Genomic DNA, 24,991 nt, shown 5'->3' on the forward strand with positions numbered 1-24,991 from the left:
CAGACAGACACAAATTGAAATCCAAAGCTCATTTTAGCTCTTGTGGCCCATTATGTTGCATAGCGCATGTTTATTCATGATACCTGGAGAAGCTGCCTAGTGTTGTACCAGCGGAGCTTGCAAAACAGTGCACTCATCTTTGAATTATTTAAAACAGTGCTTCAATGAAGAAAACATACAGCTCCAATTTATGTTCCACATCCACCTCACCACACATCAGGGAATATCTGCCTTCTGAGACCCCCACAAGCTCTGTGGTACTTTTATTTGATTTAGATCAAATAAGATCCCCTGTTCTGATCGTAGACGTTTGAAAAGAAAGTGAAAAAGAAAAGTTCAAATGAAATAAAAAACAATAGTGTTCTTTACTTGGACAATGCTTTTTTAATAATTGAATGTAATTATTTTAATGTATCATTTTGTTTACTAATTTATTTACTAATGTATATTCATTTAATCGTGTAATTTGATATAAAACAATTATGTAATTTATTATTGAATATTTATTTATTATTAAATAAATATTCAATAAAAATTTATTTTATTTTATATTAAATAAAATGCATTGATAAAATGAGTATACAAATATTCTAAAATATAAACAATTTAATATGTAATAATTTAATATTAATAATAGAATATTACTTTATTTTATTAGATAAACATTACATATTTATACATTTATTTGGCATTTAAAATGTTTATTCATTTATTTAAAAATAAATATAATGTATTAATATAATAAATACACAAATATTATAAAATATAAAAAGTAAAAATGTGTTATAAAATATAAACAATGTTATTTTTAATAATGTAATATATTTCATTTAAATGTTTAAATAATTACATAATTAACCTATTAACTCTTGACATTTTGCATATTACAATATTTTATTGATATAAAAAATATAAAACGTTTAATTATATTTTCAAATGTAAAAAATATTATTAACAATAATATTTATTTTATTAAAAAGATGGTTTGAATAAATAATTGTTCATTATTAAACACCAGTCCAAAGACAGACTGAAGTTCATTATTGTTCAAAACTGTCGAATTATGGCAGACATCTTTGAAATATAATTTCTCCTGTAGGAGCTTTATTTGCGAATGACATCTAGTAATTTGCGTCTGCTTGATTTATTTATGCTTTAGAAGAATTAAAGCCCAGGAGATTAATTGGACTACTTTGAAGTCTTGGCGTGTTCCCTTCCATATTCACTTATTTTTACTTCTAAATGCTCATAAATGACGTAAATCAATTGAAGACGCACACGCATGCCAGGAATATCTGCTTAAATGCGTGCATCCACATGTATCGTGTAAACGATATCAAAGAGAACACGTTCCCTGGGAAATGCTAGAAATGTTTGCCTGGTACTAATTTCCATGGGACAGGATGAGTTACAGAAAGACAATATACAGAGGTAGGCGGGCAGAACACATCTTCAGAGGAGGCAGGATTAAAGTGATGTAGATGAACATCAAAACGTGCTGAGGGACTGTTTTGTGTGGAAACATGAAAAAGAACTTCCTGATGGTGAGGCCTCTTAGCCTATTATGGCATCTCTCTCATAGAATTTTAATGAGCTCTCCTCCAGCAGCGGTAGTTTTTGTCTTAGCACTCTTAGGGATGACTTTAATGTGCTCCTGAGAAAGGAGACAGCCTCTCTGCTTGAGTTTAACAAACTTGGCTTTACAGAGTCGTCACGTCCATATGCTGTACCATCATGAGCCTCTTTTCTAAGGTTACAGCGCCTTCCTCACGGTCAAAAACTCTCAGCTGCATATCCAAGTGATATCCGCAAGAAGTCGACCGGTAGTGGATTTTACCAAAACCGATAGCAAGGTTGGACCGCACTTGCCGATAACCGATTAATCGACCGATAGTTTTTAAAATGGATACTGGATAAAAATACATAAATAACACTAAGTAAAACAGTGCTGAACTTTATTACAAGAAAAAAAAAGAGGAAGAAAAAACAGTACTAAACCATGAAAATGTGCTAAATTACATATGTAAATATAAATAATGAGAAGTATAACAGAAAAAATTCTACAAATAATTTAATCTAAAATAATATTATAAATAAATGTTTCTTTAGCTATAACATAGAAACATGTATGTAAATGTAACAGACTGCAAGTCCCATTTCTTAACAAGTATGTATTAGCTTATTTAGCTGGCTTACATTAACTAAATGTATGCAATATACATTTTACAGCATGTATTAATATTTGAGCAATACATTTGCACCTTGATCATTCATGTTAGTTCATAGTGCATTAACTAAGGTTAACAGATAAAACTAACAATGAATACCTCTACAGCATTTATTAACCTTACTATGTTACAAATGGAATATTATTGTAAAGTGTTATCATTACATATAAATCCAAACAGTCTGCTTTTTTAGAACACTTGACGATTATCTAATCAAAATAACAAAATATGTATTGAAATCGAATGCATTTCTGATTTGTTCATATTTCTGTCGGCTGCGTGACGATGCAGTTTGCTTTCTCACATCACTAGTTATTACATTGTTGCTTGAGGTACTGCTAATGTTAGCATCCTCTCAGTCTCGATGACAAAGCACATACAACTGCGGTTCTTTCCCTGCTACTGCAGCATCTAGTCAACAAATGATTTACTTTATAATGATTTGGCAACATGTACCGAAGTATTCTGTATTCATACCGTTTCGCTGTCTGTGTTTTAAATGTGCATCTGATGTGTCAGCGCTCTCTGTCCACCGCAGGCGCGGCCTCACGTGTTAATATAAACAACACGAGGCATCAGTGATAGTTGTTATTTCTCCTCTAGAGGCTGCTCTCGTGCTACATAATGACAGCCCCCTTCTCAGCCACTCCAGCATCAGACGCAACCCGGAAAAACTATCAGTATGGATTTTTGCCAATAACCGATTGTTTCGCCAATCAGCTATCGGTGCCGATGAATCGGTCAACCTCTAATATCCGCTAATATTTTGCATCAGTGGCCTACAACTCCAAGATTTTACGTTGGACATCTTGGCACCCCAGCACAGTGCCAAAAATGTTTATTGTATAAAAATAAACAAAAATGTCCTAAGAATCAAACTGTGCATAAACTGCATGGTTCAAACAATAGCCCAAAATTAAAACTTAGGAAATGTGACTTTTTTAGATTGTCTTTATGCTCTTAACGACTAATAATTCACAGGCCAATCAATCAATCAATCAATCAATAAATAAATATGAACTGGTTTATTGTTGATGCATTTAGAAATGTCTACAGTATATTAACAAAAAAATAAAAGTTGGTTATTCATTGTTAGTTATTTTCACATGTATGTGAGGGACACAAAAGCCCCTCAATCTGCAAAACAACACTTGAGAAGTTTTCACTTTACAATAAGGTCTCAATTGTTATTAAAGGGGGGTATCACACACAGTTTCTGTCAATCTAATTTCAATCTTGAGTACCTATAGAGTAGTATTGCATCCTTCATATCACCGAAAAGTCTTTAGTTTTATCATATTTATAAAAGACAGATACGCTGTACAGAGTTTTTCCGAATAAAACCGAGCGGCTGGAGGCGTATCGTGTGGGCGGAGCTAAAGAGTCAGGAACGTGCAGCTATTCCGTTGAGAGCGTCTGAAAGCTGTGCAAAACTTTGTTTTTAGAACACCATGTCATACAACATTTGTGTGTGTTTACTCATGGTTTATGAGGACATGATTTGGTTTATGGACTATTGTATGTGACTTAGCAGTAGCAAGCGGAATGGTTTTGCACGTCATACTAGTGCGTGTTTACATAGAAAAACAATGGAATAGTTGTGCATTTGAATGAAGAAGCACGCTTTGTGTGAACTAGGTTTAATATGAAATAATTCATTTAGTTCAACATATTTTCCCACTCTTTGTGTATTGTTGTTTTGAATGGTTTTACAATAAACAAACAGACACCTATAATGGTCAGCTAAACACACACACATATTGCATGCTCCATTGATAAATTAACTATGCGTTCATGTTGTTTACTTGATGTGCACTTATTCGCAGATAGCCAACAACACACAGACATTTGAAGCAGTTTTACTCACCGCCTGCGGTTCCAACGCATGACCGTGAACCTTTATCGTTGGGAATGCTCCATCTTTCAGCATTAGACGATCTACAAATCAAGAGTTGAACTAGGCCTTGTTTATAAAACAATCATCGCCGAAATGCAGGGAACAAACAAAAACACTTGCAACTCCATCCACTGTCCTCTTAACGCTGGGTTATTTGGGAAGCTGAACAGGGTTGTCTTGCTCTGACAACCAAAAACACACTTCTTTGGTGACATTGTTGGTTTTATGAAGTCATGTGACCTGTGCAGCGCAGCTGACGAATTCCCTAAAGCCGAGCAGAGCGTGACGAGCAGACGTGCATTTGCTCTCTCGCTCTGGTCGACGCATGCGTGCCCGCCCTTCTGGTATCTGTTATTTAAGAGTTGAGTTAATGCTGATCTAACCAGCAGAAGAAACAAGCCATGGTTTAAATCCTAGTTGTGCAGGTGGGGTGCGTTGTAACACTGTGTTACAATGAGCCCCTATTAAAATTACGCTATTATATTCTATACTTTTATGAATTCTTTTGAGAAACCATGAGAAAAGGGTGAATAAAGACTGAGAGTCAATGTTCAGAAATGATTCATTATTATTATGTTTTTAACTATGCTAGCTGTATTTAGCGATGTGTTTGTTGTCAAACACAAAAATCTGTATATTTTTAATGATAAAAAATGCATTATTTTATTTTAAAAAGTTAATAATTGTATTTTATTGACAAAATATTTTAGTTTGTCTTGGATATTTTTTGATTATATCAAATAACATTTTAAGCTGTCATTTTGTCAAGTTACAATGTGCCCCTCACATGTTACAATGTACCCCACCTATGGGGCATGTCACATTTCACTTCCATTCTTTTGGGGTAAATCAAGAAAAAAGTATACACTGTATTAATGAAATAAAACCACATAATTGTACTAGACGTGTGAAATGAATGTACGGAAAAAATAAATACCCCAAGTGGATTTACACATAATGAGACCGTCAAAAAGCGTTAGGTTGTGCCCCGCTCTCCCCTAATGTTAACAAATAATATAATAATATATTTGTAAATGTTGAAGTTAACATTAATGTTGTAGGAGTATTGTTCATTCTTGGTCCATGGACTAAGACAAAAAGTAACACAAAAAGTTACCCATTGTGTTTATCTTTGTTGCAAGCGAGTTTGTATTTAACATACTATAGTGTGTTTTGCTTTTTTTTGTTTTGTTTACATGGTTTCCGCATAGCCACACAACCTGTCCGTACTAGAGCTGAATAATTAGATTCGCTTTTACAAAGTGTACCAACACAAGTTTGATTTGACAAACACCCTTTAACGTCAACTAAAACGTTGATATGCCAATTTATTTAGCTATTTAGCTTGTTATTTGCATTTAACATTGTTTTATCATGTTGTCCACAGCCAAATCTCAACAGTCCTGCTCCCAATTTTTTGGTTGTGATACATCAGAAAACCACTCTTTTATATGAGAAGCATATTCTGGCAGCAAAATAACAGATAAATACAAATGAAGACTTTGTCCATTCTCTCTGGCTGTAGGGACCAATGTTTGTGTATCTTAAGGTCCCTTTTGGTTACAAAACAGGTTATCAATCATGTTGCGGGAACGAGCCTTAGAAAATGTTGAATTACACAAGGTTCTTTATCTCTATGTAAATATTATGCTAATAAAGCTGAGCTAGTAATCTTAGATGATGTGATGCTTTTCATAGTCGACAATAGAATGAAAAGGCAAAATGCGTTGGCTGCCTCGTGCTATATGGAGAATGATAGACTGTGGCGACACATGATTGATGAGGTAATCCATCTATAGGGTTATCAGTCGAGAGCAGTTGTGTTGTGTCTTTTCATACAAGCAAACCCACCTCATAGCTCTTTCTTCCTCTTCTCTCTGTTTTTTTCAGTTTCCTTTGGCAAATAAACACGGCTGTCCAGATGCCATTGTGTTTATAAAGCATTGGAATGCTGTTATCTGAAAAAAAAGAAAAAAAAAAAGACTCAATTTATTGATTCCACCACCCTGTGGGCTGTTCTTGGGTCAGTGCTTATTCTGGGTTTAGCCCAGACCTATGTGGATATGTATGAGGGCATCTTTTGTGGAAATATTTGAATATTATAGACTTTATAAGGACTAGGGCCCTTCAATGAAACTGGCTTCTTTTTTTGGTAGGGTGTATATTTGGTGGAAATTGTTTAAAAATATAATATTCTACCTATTCTAATGACTTTAAATCTTCAACTATTCAAGCCATTCTGTTTAACCTTTTCTAAATCATGGTAATAGGGCTGCCATTTTAAGACTGTAGAAAATAACCAGGGAACCTCAAAAACCAGTCCAAATCAAGTGCATAGACCAAAACTCCAATCAGGATAAAGATTCAAAAAGGTTTGCACACTCTAACAATGAAGAAAAAGTACTTAAATGCAAAAAAAGTAGTAGTGGTTACATCTCGCAATTAGTGGTTTTATCTTGCAGTTGACGTTTTTTGTTCGTTGTTAATGTGTGCAGGCCTTTTTGAATCTTTTTCAAGATCATACACAAACTCAACATTAGAAAACAAGAAAATTATGTCATCATTTACTCACCCTATGTCATTTCAAATCTATAAGACTTTCATTCATCTCCAGAACACAAATGAAGATATTTTGTTTACCCTTTATTTTAAGGTGAGGGTGACGTAGTTGCTACATGTTTTAAGGTGACGTAGGGGAGTGCGGGGCACACGCATGGTTTGAAACTTTCCACACATGCCAGGATGACAAAACTTAGTGTATTTACTAGTTGCCATATTAACATTATTTAGAGAAAAAATTGCGCCAAAATTTAAAAATCTTTGGAAGATATCACTGAACATTTATTTAACCATAGCAAAAGTAAATTTCTTACTTAAGTTTATTTTTCACCTTTGTTTTTTTATGTTTATTTAAAATAAGATAAATCTGATATTATTTTAATCTTATATCTGTTATTTAACAGTTGAGATCGTTCTTTAATGCTGATCTAACCACGAGCCGCGGTTTAAATCCCAGTTGTGCAGGTGGGGTGCGTTGTCACACTGCGTTACAATGAGCCCCTATTAGAACTACACTATTATATTCTATACTTTTATGAATTCCTTTGAGAAACCATGGGAAAGGGGTGAATAATGACTGAGAGTCAATTTCAGAAATTATTAATTATTATTATGTTTTTAACTATGCTGTATAGCTGTATTTAGCGATGTGTTTGTTGTCAAACTCAAAAATAAGTATATTTTTAATGATTAAAAATGCCATTATATTATTTTAAAAAATTAATAATTGTATTTTATTGACAAAATATTTTAGTTTGTCTTGGATATTTTTTTTATTATATCAGGTAGGCCTAACATTTTAAGCTGTCATTTTGTCACATTACAATGTACCCCACCTATGGGGCATGTTGTCACATTTCACTTCCATTCTTTCGGGGTAAATCAAGAAAAAAGTATCCACTGTATTAATGAAACAAGACTACATAATTGTACTAGACGTGGGAAATTAATGTGGGAAAAAATAAATACTCTGAACCCCAAGTGGATTTACACAAACTGAGACAGTCAAAAAGCGTTTGTGCCCCGCTCTCCCCTTTACTGCATGTACGTACTAACAGTAACTAACTCTAAACCAAACACTAACCGTAACTCTATAATGAGTACCTGTAGTTAATTAATATTAGTACTTATTTGAGTACAATGTAACTACGTCACCTTAAAATAAAGGGTGACAATTTATTTTAAGGTGTCATTGTTACAGTGTAATTATTTATTTAAGTACTATTTAAGTACTTATATTTAACTACATGAACTTATTATAGGGTTATGGTAGGATTAGGGTTAGGTTTAGGGTTAATTGCATGTAATTATGCATAATATACTGTTAGTACTATGGTAAGTATGTAACATATGTTACAAGGACATATCTCTGATGCTTCAAAACATTCATTAAGATATTGCAAAATTAATGAATGAATGAAAGAACAAATGAACTGAAAAGTTTTTATCAGAGTTTGTAAAGTGTTTCTTTTACATAAGTGACAGTTTTGTGTCTGTTGGTTTTCTGAATGTCTGGTTTGTTTAGAAGTCTAATAAACTTCTGAAAAATATGAAAGACCAGCTCAAATATATTTGAGCTGGTACAGTGACATGCCATGTGATGTCCTGATCTCACTCTCCTCTCTCACTCCTACTTTCTCTTCTCACTTATTGTCTCATGAATAAAGTCAAAAACATTTTACTAAAAACGTACAGCACAAAAGCCTCAGAAACCCACCCCTAGTGCCGCCCATGCTGCTAACCCAAAGAAACCGTAAGAGAGTGGCTCACATTCCTAAATAAATTGCAAACAAACTGGTAGTATTTCAGGCAAAAACAGAGAGCAAGAAGTTCCAAGCTGTGTCATTGCCGTCAGGCGAGCATGAGGGTGGATTTAGCAGTTTGGATGCTGGATGCCCTGTGGAGTGTAGTAATGTGTTTTCTTCATTCACAGGCACCTCAGGAAAACCATGACGAGATTATGCTGGTGCAGCGGCTTCCGAAGGATATAAAGTGACCTGGTTATGGTGATGTCACCAAGTAATGGCATGCGTGATGGCGGTTTGATGTTTAAGCTCCTGTTAGTGTGGAGCGGGAGGGTGCTATCGCAGCTTCTTAGCAGGTGCCTGAGGCAGCACCACAGGCTAAAATTCACTTAGAAAGGATAGTAAACTACTCTGATGTTGTTTGCTACGAAATGCACACTGAAACTCAATAAATGATGCGCCCTCCTCAGGCTTGTTTGCTTGATAAATAGAAGCGAACAGACAATGAGTTCGTTTTGCGACGGTGTTTAGCGCTGAATTTTTTTTGTTTTTTTTTGTTTGTCTGATTGCTTTTGCAGAATGTCAGAGTATAAGCCTCCCTGGTGCAATCAGTGCTAGAGGGGGATTACCTGGAAATGCCCTGAATGCTTGAAGCATCTTGGCTAACATTCTCACCACTTCCCTGAAAACCTGCCCAAAAACTCAGCTTGCTTTTCACTGTTTGATGTTTGGATTCCCATCTCTGTACTAGCTTGGGCTACTGTGCAATGGTAGGAATGTGTTAATGAGATTTGGCTTTATATATATATATATATATATATATATATATATATATATATATATATATATATATATATATATATATATACATATATATATATAATAATGAGGATAATGAGGAAATTACGCCGCTCCCTTTGCCAAGTGCATTCCAAACTGCTACATACGGCACGACACACGCGTGTCCTGCTCACATAGGGATGATCAAATAGGGAATACTGATTCCATTTGGAACTCACCCCGTGAACCGTTCGGTATGAATACGCGAACCGTTACACCCCTAATATATATATATATATATATATATATATATATATATATATATATATATATATATATATATATATATATATATATATATATATATATATATATATATATATATTAGGGCTGGGTATTGACACAAATTTCACAGTTCAATATCGATTCACAAGCTTGCAATTTGATCCGATTCGAAATATCGATTATTTTGGATATATATTGGGTACAATATATGGCAAATTTTCTCAAAGAAAACAAATCTCTTAACTAAACTATGGGAGTCAGTTGTAGCCTACTAGGCTACATTATCCTATTATAATATTGAAGGTAAAAATTAACTGATGCAATGTATACAAACACTTAAATTACACTTAAAAAATTTCATAATAATAAAGTTATATGAAATAAACATTTATATGGTGTCTGTCATAAAAACTTGCCAGATTTATTCAAACATGCATTAAATATTGAAGAACTAGAATTTATATTAAAAACTAGAATGTACATTTCTTGAAGAAAATGTGTGTGGTGCTTGCAGTGGCAAAACTCGCCACTCGGCTAACACAGTTATCATTATGCTAACACGATTAGCATGTTGCTAGCATTTTTAAACAAAATGTTAACATGATTAGCATGTTGGTAGCATTAAGCTAACACAATTAGCATTAACAACACAATTATGCTAGCATAATGCTAACACAATTAGCATGTTACTATCATAATGCTAACACAATTAGCATGTTGTTTGTATGTTTTTAAGATGTTATAATGCTAACATTATGTTAACACAATAGCATGTTTGCTAGTACTATGCTAACGCTAATAGCATGTTACATAATGCTAACACAATTAGCATTATGCTAACACAATGTTAACATGATTAGCATTGTTAGCATAATGCTAACACGATTCGTATCACGTTCTAGTATGATTTACCACACTCTAAAAAAAAAGGCTTGTAATCATAGGGGAACCTTTTTTAGTGCTATATAGCACCAATTTTGGTGCTTCAGTGGTTCTTCAGCGGTTCTTCAGAGGTTCTATATAGCACCTTAGTCAAAGAACCGGTGAAGAACCTCTGAAGAACTGCTGAAGAACCTCTGAAGAACCGCTGAAGAACCTCTGAAGAACCGCTGAAGAACCTCTGAAGAACCGCTGAAGAACCTCTGAAGAACCGCTGAAGAACCACTGAAGCACCAAAATTGGTGCTATATAGCACTAAAAAAGGTTCCCCTATGATTACGAGCCAAGAACCATTTTTGGTGCAATATAGAACCTTTTTTTTTTTAGAGTGCATGATTCTAGCATGATTTACCATACTTTACCATGATTTACCACGAGTTACCACATTCTAATATGATTTACCATGTTTCTAGTATGATTTACCATGATTTACCACATTCCAGCATGCTTTACCATGATTTACTATGTTCTAGTATGAGATAGTGATTGGCTGGCTGAGTAAATTGAGGCCACCCCCTTGGCTCTGTGACACTGTGATCCATAGTTATGTTCAATACAAAATCCCTTTGCAAGTTACCATAATAGGAAAAACATATGCATTTCATGGGCCGTCCCTCACCATAGTAAATGTATGGGGCAACTTTGGGCACCTCTTGCACCCCAGGGATAAAACTTACATCCCATTGCGAAGTATGTTCTGACAGGGCCTGGCAGCCTCTTCAAATGTGGTAACCCACATGTTTCTACGAAATCCTCGCTCAGAGCTATGACTCGTTAAATTTTGTTGCAATGCAAAGTCTATGGGATTTTTTTCGGGGCTACTTTTTTGCTTGTAAACAATGTCACGTAGCATGCATCACATTTACCTCAGGCACACATTCAGTGTCCACAGCTGTTAGTTCACTAGAGAAATCAACTCTTTCACTAAATATATGCACTATATTAGCCTATTATATTCTACTTAACCTGTTAGTGATGTCTTGTTTAATGTATGTTTAAATAAATCTGTCATGAAAATGACAGCCAATGTGTATAAATGATTATAATTCAACAACGAATAAAACAAATTTTTTTAAATTAATTATTAGATTTAGAAGTCAATGCAAAAACTGCCTTATGTGAAGTTTAGATGTTTGTATACAAAATGTTATTTGAGTTTTGATTATTATATCTAAAAATAAATAGCAACTGAATTTAGGCTAATAGTTTGGGCTCTGTTGTTAACCTTTAATAGTAATGTGCAAGTAAGGGCTCCCTATATACAGTAGTTTACAACATTATCTTTAAGAAACTTTTAGAGTTATAATTGAATTCATTTAATAAAAATAAATAAAAAGCAATTTTGTAAAACTGCTGTACCGAACCCGTACCGAACCGTGACTTCAAACCGTCAGTTTTGTGTACCGTTACACCCCTAATATATATATATATATATATATATATATATATATATATATATATATATATATATATATATATATATATATATATATATATATATATATATATATATATATATATATATATATATATATATATATATACACTGAAAAGAAAAAACATAGATAAACTGTAAAAAAAGGAACAGTAATTTCCTATCCTATAATTAGTTTATTACTGTAATACTACACAAGATATCCTTATAATCCCATAAAATCTTCTACTTTTAACATACATTAATTGTTAAAATACAGTCATACACCTCTAAAACACACTACAAAAAAAAAAAAAAACGGCAGCTCTGCTTGGCAGAAATTTACCGTAAAAAAATGGTAGCAACATTTTAGGTTTTACAGATTTAATTTAAATTTACAGTTTAAAAAAAATGTATATCATTAACTGAACGTTAATTTCCCAACCTAATGAAATACCAACATCTGTTTTGTATCTTTGTAATACACTGACAACCACCAAGAACAAATGGTAACGAGAAAGTCACACTGAATTATACAAGCAGCTTTTCCACAAGGTGACAGGTGAAGTAAATAACATTGATTATCTCTTCATCATGGCACCTGTTAGTGGGTGGGATATATTAGGCAGCAAGGGAACATTTGGTCCTCAAAGTCGATGTGTTAGAAACAGGAAAAATAGGCAAGCGTAAGGATTTGAGTGTTTGATAAGGGCCAAATTGTGATGGCTACGACTGGGTCAGAGCATCTCCAAAACTGCAGCTCTTGTGGGGTGTTCCCGGTCTGTAGTGGTCAGTATTTATTAAAAGTGGCCCAAGGAGGAACAGTGGTGAACTGGCAACAGGGTCATGATTGGCCAAGGCCAATTGATGCACGTGGGGAGCAAAGGCTGGCCCATGTGGTCCGATCAAACAGATGAGCTACTGTTGCTCAAACTGCTCAAGAAGTTAATGCTGGTTCTGAAAGGTGTCAGAATCCACAGTTCATCACAGTTTGTTGCACTATGGGAAGAAGGCAAGCCGGCGGAAGCAGTGTGATGCTTTGCGTAATGTTCTGCTGGGAAATCTTGGGTCCTGCCATCCATGTGGATGTTCCTTTGACACGTACCACCTACATAAGCATTGTTGCAGACCATGTACACCCTTTCATGGAAACGGTATTCCCTTTTTTAACTAATTAGAAAAAAAGAAGAAGAAAAAAAAGAAGAAACAGTTATTTCAATGAAAACACAATAAATGTGAAGTATCATGCAGGGAATTCTGGAAATGTCAATTCACGGGGTTTTACTGTAAATTAAACAATTGTATTTATTTTGTTACATTTTTTTAAAATCGGTATTTACATCCATCATTTAAAATAACAGCATGTAACAAAGCAATAACAAAGCAGTTAAGCTAAAAGCAGGTGAGGTAGTAGTAGTAATAATTATAATAATAATACATATTATAACTTAGTATTAGCTTACCTGCTGCAGAATTTTAAAATGCAGCATTTATTTTAACATCTAAAAGAAAAAAACATCAATGTTCTGCTTGACTGCTGAACAGATCTCAACTAGCCGATTGCTGGCTTTGAATCTTCTCAATTCATTAAGGAGCAGAGACCTTGAAGAAACCTGTGAATAAACAGATGTCCCATCAGCTAGTATTTGAAGTGGAAGGAGCTAAAATAACTTGTAATAACTAGTAATTACAACTTAACTTTACAAAGCATTTGTAAAATTTGTAAATTTGTAACTACAATTAAGGTCAAAACATATTTATTAAAGGTCCCATGGCATGAAATTTTCATTTTATGAGGTTTTTCAACATTAATATAAGTTCCCCTAGCCTGAATATTGTCCCCAAGTGGATAGAAATGTTGATCGGTGTAAACCCGAGTTCTGGCTGTCTTTCTCTGCCTTTGAGAAAATGACAGGCCAGACGAGCCAATCCTGAAGTCTCCTGGTTTGACGTCCAAGCAGGAACGGTTACCTCCCTTTCCTCCACCCAGAGAATCTGGCACGCCCATGCAAACGCTCGAGAGATCATTGCTTGTGAACGAGTGAACGCTGGCAGTTCCCTTTCGTTCAGTCACTACGACGTAACGTTAGTGACTAACGAATGGGGGTTTCGCTTAGAAGCCTATCAACTTCGAGTTTTGAGAAAACGCCCAATGGCGTGCCAATGCCATGGGGCATGCGGAATTTGCATACGTAGCTCCGCCTCACTGCGTGAGTATATAAGGAAGTACGAGGCAATATCGCATTATGTTTCTGCTTTCGGAGCCAAGAGTACCTACCTCTTCACTCCTACAGCCTTCTGAGACTCTGTCAGCTTCTTCGAGACGAGCAGCTTTCCAGTCGGTGTTGGTGTGACGGCGCGTTCCAGTGATCGCATACTTCCTGCCTGCTGATCTGTGCAGTGGTCCGCCTGACAGCTGGTGTGTGTTTCCCTGGGCGCTTCGGCATCGACTGCAAGGTTTTCCTCTCACAAAAAGAGCTTGCGCGTGGCACGTCTTTTTCAAGACGGCTCGCCCGTGCACTTCCGGGTGCGATCGATTTTCCGCTGCTGTCTGAGGACGCATTCACTGCTCGAGCGTGTTTGGGCTTCAGCGCGCACGGGCAGTGTTTGCGGATGTGTCACGTTTCCATTACGGGGGCGTGACCATCGCGATGTCACGGTCGAGACTCAATGATCTCCGTGAGGAGAGAGAGTCCCCTCTGCCACACCCCAATCTACCGTCCCCGAGTGAGATGGTACTTTGGCTGGTGGCCAGGGTGACCTGAGGGCGGTGCTGTGGTATTAAGAACCCCGACGTTCATTCCTCGGGCCACACCCCCCTCTTATACATCGCTTCCGCGAGTGTTGGATTGAATCTACGGCCCGTCTCTGACGCCCCGTTCGTTCAGTTCACGCTCCGGATAGCAGTGAGATGTCGATCGCCGCATCCCAAGGTGGGCTGGAGTCCTTTGGGGATGACGATTAGGTTGTGCTCCGCCTCCGGGTGTGTCAGCACTGCCTGATCTGACCTAAAGTTGACAGCCATGTTATCTCGGGCAGCCGCGAGTCTCGCGCTGGTGTGGAACTCCGCCCAGTCGTGGGTGCTCGTGGTTGCGCGATTGGTTTTTGGGGGCGGCACCCGACAGCTGTTGGGCCCCGCCCCCAATGCCTTTCGCTCCCGGGGTGCATGAGGAGATCACGCGGTCCCGGAAGTCCCCGTGCTTCTCGCGACCGTTTGGTGGCCTCCTCCGCCTTCTCTGCCCTTGATGGGGCCGCGGCCTAGGGTACACTGGGGCCCCCCCCCCCCCACTGTTGAACTCTCTGTTGCGCACTACGGTGTCCACAGAGGGCTTTGACGTGGCGTGGTGTGGCTGTCCTAAGCACCCCCCCCAAAGCCTGTGGGCTCGTCTACTTCGGTGGCGTGGTCCCGCAGTGCTACGGGCAGGCCGCCGCCCCTTTGCACATGCACAAGGGTGGAGCCGACCCAGGGCTCTTCATTGAGCTGCGTGCCGCAACTGACCCCGCCCCCGGGCGGTGAAGGTGGCCACACGCTCCCTGGGTCGGGCGATGTCCACAGCTGTGGTCCGGGAGAACACCAGGCCTTACCTGGTGATGTGGAGGACGTTGAGCGGGCCCGCCTCCTCAACTCACCCATATCCCAGGCTGGCCTCTTCGGCGGCGCGGCTGAGAACTGCGCCCAACAGTTCTCGGCCGCCCCAGAGCAGACTGAGGCTGCAACACGTACTGCCCCGGCGGCCAGCTGCTGCACCAGCCGCCGGCCCAGTCGCCTCAGTCCGCTCGCCGCCGAGGGCGCCCTCCCTCTTCCCGCCCGGCCCCAGCAGCAGCCTTCACCTGGGCCGCGCCGTGGAGGTGGTTGAGGATGTCGCCCAGTCCGCTCCCCAGACTGGTTAAACGCCAGGATGGAGGTGGACAACTCAGAGATGGGTTCCAGTTCTTCCCAGGGGATGGTCGCAGGGCCTCTCCTTCCCCCGGTGGAGGGCCGGGGGGAAATCCTTCCGCTGCTGGCCCCCGGGCTAGCAGCGCTTGGGAAGAACTCATGTTCCTGTCTCTGAGCACCCAGAGACCGGTGATGACAGTGCGCGCCACCCTCGGGTCTCGCCACTCGCATCCCTCTCTGTCGCCAGCCCCCTGGCAGAGCAGACCCCAGTGGAACGCGAGTCCTTCCCTGGTCTCCTCTGTCAGGGCGCAGCCGTTAACCGTGCCCAACAGCCTCCCCTGTCCGCGCCGGTAACGCTGCCTCGCTGCCCCACCCAGGGTACGTCTGTCGTCCGGATGACCCCGTTGGTGCAGTCTCTGGAAGCCTGGCTTCAGCTTCCGGGGCTGTCCCGCTGGGCTGCCCGGACCATCAGGCTCGGCTACGCGATTCAGTTCGCGCAGGCTCCTCCCCGTTACAGGGGAGTCCGCTATACCATGACCGGGGCCCATGCCCCCGTCATGCGTGCGGAGATTGCCACTCTACTGGCGAAGGGTGCGATCGAGCCTGTCCCTCCAGCCGAAATGAGGTCGGGGTTCTACAGCCCCTACTTCATTGTACCCAAGAAAACCGGTGGGTTACGGCCAATCCTGGACCTTCGCATCTTGAACCGATCCCTTCACCGGCTTCCGTTCGAGATGTTGACTGCGAAACGCCTTTTCGAATGCGTTCGTCCGTACGATTGGTTTGCAGCGATTGACCTGAAGGACGCCTACTTCCATGTCTCCATCCTTCCTCGACACAGACCGTTCCTACGGTTTGCTTTCGAGGGGCGGGCATACCAGTACGCAGTTCTCCCATTCGGGTTATCTCTGTCCCCTCGCGTCTTCACGAAGATCGCCGAGGCAGCCCTTGCGCCCCTTTGGCAGCACGGGGTCCGCATCCTGAACTACCTCGACGACTGGCTCATACTAGGCCACTCTCGAGAGCAGGTTTGCGGACACAGAGATCTGGTTCTCCACCACTTAACCCGTCTGGGCCTTCGGGTCAACTGGGAGAAGAGCAAACTTTGCCCCGTGCAGAGGATCTCTTTTCTCGGTATGGAGATCGACTCGGTCGCCATGTACGCGCAGCTTTCGAGCGAGCGCGCGCAGTCTCTGCTGACTTGCCTCCGACAAATCGAGAGCAAGAATGCGGTTCCACTGAAACTTTTTCAGAGGCTCCTGGGGCATATGGCATCTGCAGCCGCGGTAACGCCGCTCGGATTGCTTCATATGAGACCGCTTCAGCACTGGCTTCGCGATCGAGTCCCGAGATGGGCATGGCAGTCTGGCACGCTCCGGGTCCAAGTGACTCGGGCCTGCTTACAGACACTCACCCCGTGGTCGAACCTCAGCTTTCTACGGGCCGGTGTGCCCTTAGAACGAGTTTCCAGGCATGTTGTCGTATCGACGGATGCCTCTGCCACGGGCTGGGGTGCCATGTGCAATGGACAAGCAGCCGCGGGCTCCTGGACAGGACCCCAGCGTCTCCTGCATGTCAATTGCCTCGAGTTGCTGGCAGTACGGTTCGCCCTGTACCGCTTCCGAGCGTTGCTGAAGGGTCAACATGTGCTTGTCCGGACAGACAACACGGCCGTAGTAGCGTACATCAACCACCAGGGCGGTCTACGCTCCCGCCGCATGTCTCAACTCGCCCGCCATCTCGTCTTATGGAGTCAGAAGCGCCTGAGGTCCCTTCGTGCTGTCCATATTCCGGGAGTCCTGAACCACGCAGCCGACGAGCTCTCGCGGTTTCAGCCTCTCCCGGGAGAATGGAGACTCCATCCCCGGACGGTTCAGCTGATTTGGGAACAGTTCGGCGACGCACAGGTAGACCTGTTTGCCTCCCACGACTCTTCCCACTGCAGCCTGTATTATTCCCTGACCGAGGGCACGCTCGGCACGGATGCACTGGCGCACAGCTGGCCGCGGGGCCTACGCAAATATGCGTTTCCCCCAGTGAGCCTACTCGCACAGCTTCTGTGCAAAATCAGGGAGGACAAGGAGCAGGTCCTTTTGGTCGCCCCGTACTGGCACGGCCGGACCTGGTTCCCCGAACTCATTCTCCTTGCGACAGCCCCTCCCTGGCCTATTCCTCTGAGACCGGACCTCCTTACTCAGAGACGGGGCACCCATTGGCACCCGCGTCCCGACCTTTGGAACCTCCACGTGTGGCTCCTAGACGGGACCCGGCAGGTTTGAGTGGCCTACCACCTACGGTGGTCGCCACCATCACTTCCGCTAGGGCAGAGTCCACTCGGCATGCCTATGCGTTGAAGTGGAACCTCTTCGTCACCTGGTGCTCTTCCCGCCAAGAAGACCCCTGGAAATGTCCGATCGGGTCCGTGCTTCAGTTTCTCCAAGAGGGGCTGGAGCGAAGGCTGTCTCCCTCCACCCTCAAGGTATATGTGGCCGCAATATCTGCCCACCACGATCTCTTGGAGAACAAAAAGGTAAGTCAGCACGACCTGGTCATCAGGTTCCTGAGGGGAGCTAGGAGACTGAATCCTCCTCGCTCTCCTCTCGTACCCTCTTGGGACCTCGCAGTAGTGTTAACTGCTCTGCAGAGACCTCCCTTTGAGCCTTTGCGGTCGGTCGATATTAAGTTTCTGTCTATGAAGACGGCTCTGCTGACCGCATTGGCCTCAGTCAAGAGGGTCGGGGACCTGCAGGCATTTTCGGTTGACGAAGCGTGCCTGGAGTTCGGGCCGGCTAACTCTCACGTGATCCTGAGACCCCGGCCTGGATATGTGCCCAAGGTTCCCACCACTCCGTTCAAGGACCAGGTGGTGAACCTGCAAGCGCTGCCTTTGGAGGAGGCAGACCCAGCCTTGGCATTGCTCTGTCCAGTACGCGCTCTCCGCGCCTACGTAGACATGACGCAGTGTTTCAGGACCTCAGACCAGCTCTTTGTCTGTTATGGTGGAGAGCGGAAGGGAAGTGCTCTCTCAAAGCAAAGGCTGTCTCACTGGATAGTGGACACCATTGCTTTGGCTTACCAGCAGCAAGCCCGACCATGTCCCCTTGGTGTGAGGGCACACTCCACCCGGAGTGTGGCTTCCTCTTGGGCTCTAGCGCATGGCGCCTCGCTAGCAGACATCTGCAGAGCTGCAGGCTGGGCGACACCCAACACATTCGCCAGATTCTATAATCTCCGAGTGGAGCCAGTGTCCGACTATGTACTCGCTCCCCCGAGGGGCCGGTAAGGACCAGGTTCAGGTGTCTTCGCTTGCTCGCCACTCCACTCCACGGACTGGATACGTGCGATATTTCCTCAGGTGAGTTCCCCGAGAGCCCTGAGCTCCTCCAGCACTGTCGACGCCGACATCAGTTCAGTCTGCCCTCTCGAGCCCAGACCCTCATGTCCGGCCAGGTGCCCCATGTGCATGGTTCCCTCTGGCGACCCCCACATGTGTATTTCACCGTAAGTCTCCGCAGTGAGCGGGTTTCTTCCCTTGGCGTGTCCCCGCCACCCCTAGGGTTAAAAATCCACCTTCGGCTGGTACCCTAGAGATCTCCCATATGCAACCCTCTCCGGGTCATATGTGTCTCTTAAGTCCTCCCCACGGGTAGGCATCTTGGCATTCCCTCACTGGGATATGCTTCCCAGTGTACCTTGGTAATCCTGTGTTAAGTGGGAGTCCTTCGTCCGTACTAGTCTTACGACAGGGTACTCACACTTACGCAGGGCGCTGGAAGACAGCTGAGTGGCGGGATTATATTGGGACCCCCATTCGTTAGTCACTAACGTTACGTCGTAGTGACTGAACGAAAGGGAACGTCTCGGTTACGGATGTAACCCTCGTTCCCTGAGGAGGGAACGGAGACGTAACGTCCCCTTGCCACATCAGCTGTGTTGCCTGGAACGCAGGAGTTCAGTCTTGGCTCCTCAAGCAGGTAACATAATGCGATATTGCCTCGTACTTCCTTATATACTCACGCAGTGAGGCGGAGCTACGTATGCAAATTCCGCATGCCCCATGGCATTGGCACGCCATTGGGCGTTTTCTCAAAACTCGAAGTTGATAGGCTTCTAAGCGAAACCCCCATTCGTTAGTCACTAACGTTACGTCTCCGTTCCCTCCTCAGGGAACGAGGGTTACATCCGTAACCGAGACGTTTCTCAGTGTTTGGATGTACAAATGAAAACAGAAGTCTTTTTTCAGTTCCTTCTGATCTGTGATCAGTGATTTCTTATGTGTAGCTAATTATTTATTATTCGTGCACACGCTGCGGCTTCTCTCTCTCCCGACAGAGCGGTTTCGGTGTTTTTGTACGTCCTCGTCGCGTCTATCGGTTCTACAATGTGCATACAGTCGTTTCTGCTCAACATCAGCAGAGTAACATCTTTAGAGATAAACCTTACACACGCCGAGGCTCGGGCTGCTCTGTCCGGTCGGCCTCCAACATCCCCGACCCCCAGTACTGCATCTGGCCCACAGCGGAGGCGCCTTACGCGGCACGAGATTAAGCAGAAGGGGGGTAAGCGTGAGGGTATCTGGGCTAGGCTAGCCAGCTATTCCCACAATAAACTGGATTACATTCGATTACTGCTGTTGTGTCTTTGTTTGCGCTGTGTACTCAATGCGCGTCACTGACGCTTTCCATATGATAGGAACATCTAAAAATAATGGTATTATCAACACTTACTCATAACTCGTTCATCTCGACAGCTGTAATGGTACTTTGCATGTGTTACAAAGTTGGTAATAATGATGAAGACGGACTCGGCGTGACTGGGACTCGTGTTTATTCAGAACTCTCAAATACAAACACAATAAACTCGCGCTGACTGACAGCGCTCTCATAACTCAGTAGTTACTATAAATAACTTATAGCAATCGCTGAGCTCAGTCTCTGGTACATTAGTGATGTCCGGTTCGCGAACGATCTTTCTTTTGAACCGGTTCTTTTTAGTGAACCGAATCCGTTCACCAAATCGGACTGAATCGTTCTAAACGGTTCACGTCTCCAGTTATACAATTTTGTGATTAAAAAAATAAATTCCGACATGTTTAAATTATGACAAAAACAAATATTACAGTCAAAACTCTGACGATTACCAAAATTACGATACCAGAGATAAAAATATTTATCAAAAAAATTACAAAATTTCCAGTCAGCGCTGATCCATAATTTACTAAAGTTACTAACTTTCTGACATGAGTGACAGTCCCTCCGACTAGAAATAGACTAATAACCTGAAGTATATGCTGTAACTAAAACAGTTCACTGAACTGAGACTGACAGAACCGATGTGAAGTGAACTCCGGTCCATCCATCTCTCTGGCAGCAGCTCGTGCCTGCTCGTGCCTCGTAGACCTTGTTAAACCACGCCCCCTCCGCTCCGAGAAGTAGATAAGTAACTGCTAAGTGTTATGTTTAACCTCAAATGACAAGGAAATGTATATTTATGTTAATATTAAGAAGCAAATCCCAACACTCATCCTCTCGAATGGGTTGGGTATTGCAGAGCACAGTTTATGTAAAGCGCACACTGCTAAACACCAACGAATAGTGGAAAGGCATATTTTAAGATAGTTTGTGTCTTCTCGGGTCCATTCAGTAAAAGCACATTTATTTTTACAGAGACCACTAATATCAGACCTGACCCGTGTCCGAGGCAAAGTTTTGGACCCGATCCTGTTCACTGATCCAAGTGGACCCTAGAAGACCATTGTGTGAAGTAAAGGTGGGTTTTTGGAAAGCAGGCACTGAATAATATTCTTGCAGGCTGAAAAAGGCCATGCACTGGAAATGAAATCTGTGTTCTGAGAATAAAGAAAATATGGCTCAGTGGCCCGTTGCCGCTCCCTGGTCTGAGATGCGATGCCTGTTTCAAAGGCCATTAGCCAGTCATGGGGAGAAAGGCAGGCGGTCTCCTCCCGCTGCGTGCATTCAGAGCAATGTCATTTTCCTCCACACGCCGACGACGGCCCGCTCCACAGTACCGTGGCGACACGACCTCCATCATCCATTTTCACATGCAGAGGAGTAGTTTAACTGCCACGGCCTCGCACGGCATGCATTAGAGACGCACCAGCATACTTATGAGGGCAGAACCAGTGGCTCAGATTCACTCGAGCTCAAAGAAAACTTTTAATGATGCCAGTAAGTAAAAGGGTGGAATTCCCGGAGGGAGAGCGCATTACTTTGTGAAAATTTTGTAGGAGAGACAAAGATGCCCGTGGCTAGCAATGTTGCTGTGATGTTGGTGTAGCACATTCGGTGGCATCGAGTGTGTGACAAATACAATTTATTTTGTGGAGAAGCAGCTTAAGGGAAGCTTTCACGCTGAGGTCCAAAATCACAATCTAACCCAGAGCGATGCTGACAAATGCAGTACCTGTGGCAAATAGATGTACAGCACTCTGGAATCATGTAGTGTTATTAGAACTAGTTAACAGGGAACTACAAATATGAGTATATATAACAGAAAACAAAGACATAACAGACACAACTAAAGGGTATGAGTTTTTCTTTTTTCTTTTCACCTTTTTTACCTTTTTTTTTTTTTTTTTTTACTGCAAACCTTTCAAATCCATATTGTGTGTGGTAGTTTGAAATGTTATTTAAAAAAAAGGAACTGTTAAGAAAAGCAATGCATTTACATTTTTTTTTTTTTTAATCTAAATAGCAAATTCTGTTTTGTTGTGCAAAGTTTAACTTTTTCATTCACTAAATGCCTCATTCAGCCAATACATTTTTGCAACTTCATATTCATATATCATTTCATATTCAGGAAAATACCAAATAAAATGATCAATCACTGACATTTTAATGTCACAAGATCATTTGTACATATAAGTTTCACTATTTTGCAGCCTTGCAAAGCAAAGTTAGAAGCCCATTTTTGTCACATAAGGAAAAATGTTTTTCGGTAAATTGTAATTATGACATAAAAAAAGCATAATTATCAGATAAAAAGTTAAAATTGACATACTAAGTTATAATTATGAGATACAATTTTGTGATTAAAAAAATAAATTCCGACATGTTTAAATTATGACAAAAACAAATATTACAGTCAAAACTGACGATTACCAAAATTACGATACCAGAGATAAAAATATTTATCAAAAAAATTACAAAATTTCCCCTTATGTGGCAGAAATAAGCTTTCATTTCATAGACAGTATGCACCTAAAAAAAACAATGCATGCTGGGAGCTTGCAAATCAGCAATATTGTTTAATATGAAATATTGACTAAATTTGCTCATACAACTCTGTTGGTTACTCAAGACATTTGGGAGAATATTGCTGGTCTAACTTGTGTTTTTATAGTATGTGAATCCAAAGTAATGCATTTTTTTTTTTTTTTTAAATATATACATCGTATACTGGATAAAATGTAATTGCATATTTTACAGTCTACACTATGAATAATGCATTCACTTACAATTAAATATTTTAAATACTTAAATGCTAAGTTTGCCTTTTTTATGTTTAATTGCATTGATACAATCTTCATTGCTATATTTCGAAATTTGCATAATTGGTAGATGGACTTAATGCTCTAGGTTTAATGAATCATATTTGATTTTTGTTTTTAACCATCTGAAATGTGACCTTTAAAACATGGTAATAAAAATTCTACAGCTTACTGGAGATTATATTGTTAGTACTGTTAAGACCCACATCAATAACAGCATCTTAAGCAGCAGAAACAGGCGGTTGGAAATGCAATGCAAACATCTTTATATGCGACATATAAACAAATCAAAGAAGCTCCAATGTGACACTTTACATGCAATAACTACATCCATACATCATAATGTTAAAGAATGACTCTTTTATTATGGATGTGTGTATATATATATCCTTTTTTAATTTAAGTGTCTGACAGGTCAGGGCAAGAAGGGGTTTATCAACCTGTCTATGAAATGGAGATAAAAAGCTATACATTTCATCAGCAAACTCTTATCAGGTAATTGTTACTATAAACATCAATTGATTAAATCTGAAAGACAGTTCACCCTGGACCATCACAAAAGACTCGGATGCTATCAGATGTTGTGATCGTTGTTCCAATATGAATAGGTCTTTCAGGATGTTTATATGTATTTAAAGGAATGTAAATTCTGTCATTTTTTACACAATATCAAGTCATTTCGAACCTGAAATACTTGTATTTTCACAAACAAAGAATTATATTCCTTGTCAATTTCCATGCAGCCTCCATGGGGTATGAGGTTTAAAAACATAGGTGGGGTAAAGGTGGGGTAAGTGCTTTCTGGTAAACGATGTCGATATTTTAAATCACCAAAACAAACACGCCCCAACCCCAAAAGGGTCTTTCCCCTGTTTTTATAGCTTCACCCCACACATACGTATGCAACGCAGGCAACAACTATGGCGGAATCTTCTGTGCCAGCCGGCCGAGGGTATGATGTCATCAATAAGTGAAGCAATGTGTGTTACTATGGTAATCCAGTTCGAATGTTCAATGGAAAAGTCATCCCTTCCATCCCAAAAACACAAACACTGTTCTCATGAACATCTCAATAGCATGAGCACGAACATATTACAATTATGACAAGATTAGAGGGTTATATTGATCACAAAAAGAGGAACCAAAGGAAGAAAACATATATTAGGAGTATATTATCTTACTTTTCGGACATTATTTGGGAGCTGACGCTTAAAACAGAAAGTGGAGGAGGTTAAGACGCTCCAGGCTTATCGGGTGTGGAAATGAATGAGTATTTATCATAGCTGAAGTGAACGATCGATCAAGCAAACATGACACACGATTGGCTACAAGTTTGTTTTGGTACTCGGCCTGAGACACTTTTCTAAGGCTACGTCTACATTAATCCAGATACATTTTAAAATGCTCTCCATCCACAGTAAGGTGAATTTTGTGTTTTCTGACGTTTCAGTGTGGACAAGAAACTTTTGGAAAATGCTTGAACGCTAAATTTAGAATTTCATAGATGTGATTTCCTGCATTATGGTGCATATGAGGCCATGTCCCTTGCCTATACCATTAAAAGAACTCAAACCAGTCAATAAAAATTGTCTAAAAAGACAAAATTAATTTAACTGCCATGTAGAAATCAACAGTTTCACAGGTAATGATGATGAACAAGTTGCATGTTTATCATGCTCTGTGTCCAGATAGAAAAAGTGCAAACGCATAACAATAAATTATAATGGGGAATACAGCAATCTTGTGATTTAATCAAC

This window comes from Gobio gobio, assembly GCF_949357685.1.
Source record: "Gobio gobio genome assembly, chromosome: 13".
In the NCBI taxonomy this organism is placed as follows: domain Eukaryota; kingdom Metazoa; phylum Chordata; class Actinopteri; order Cypriniformes; family Gobionidae; genus Gobio; species Gobio gobio.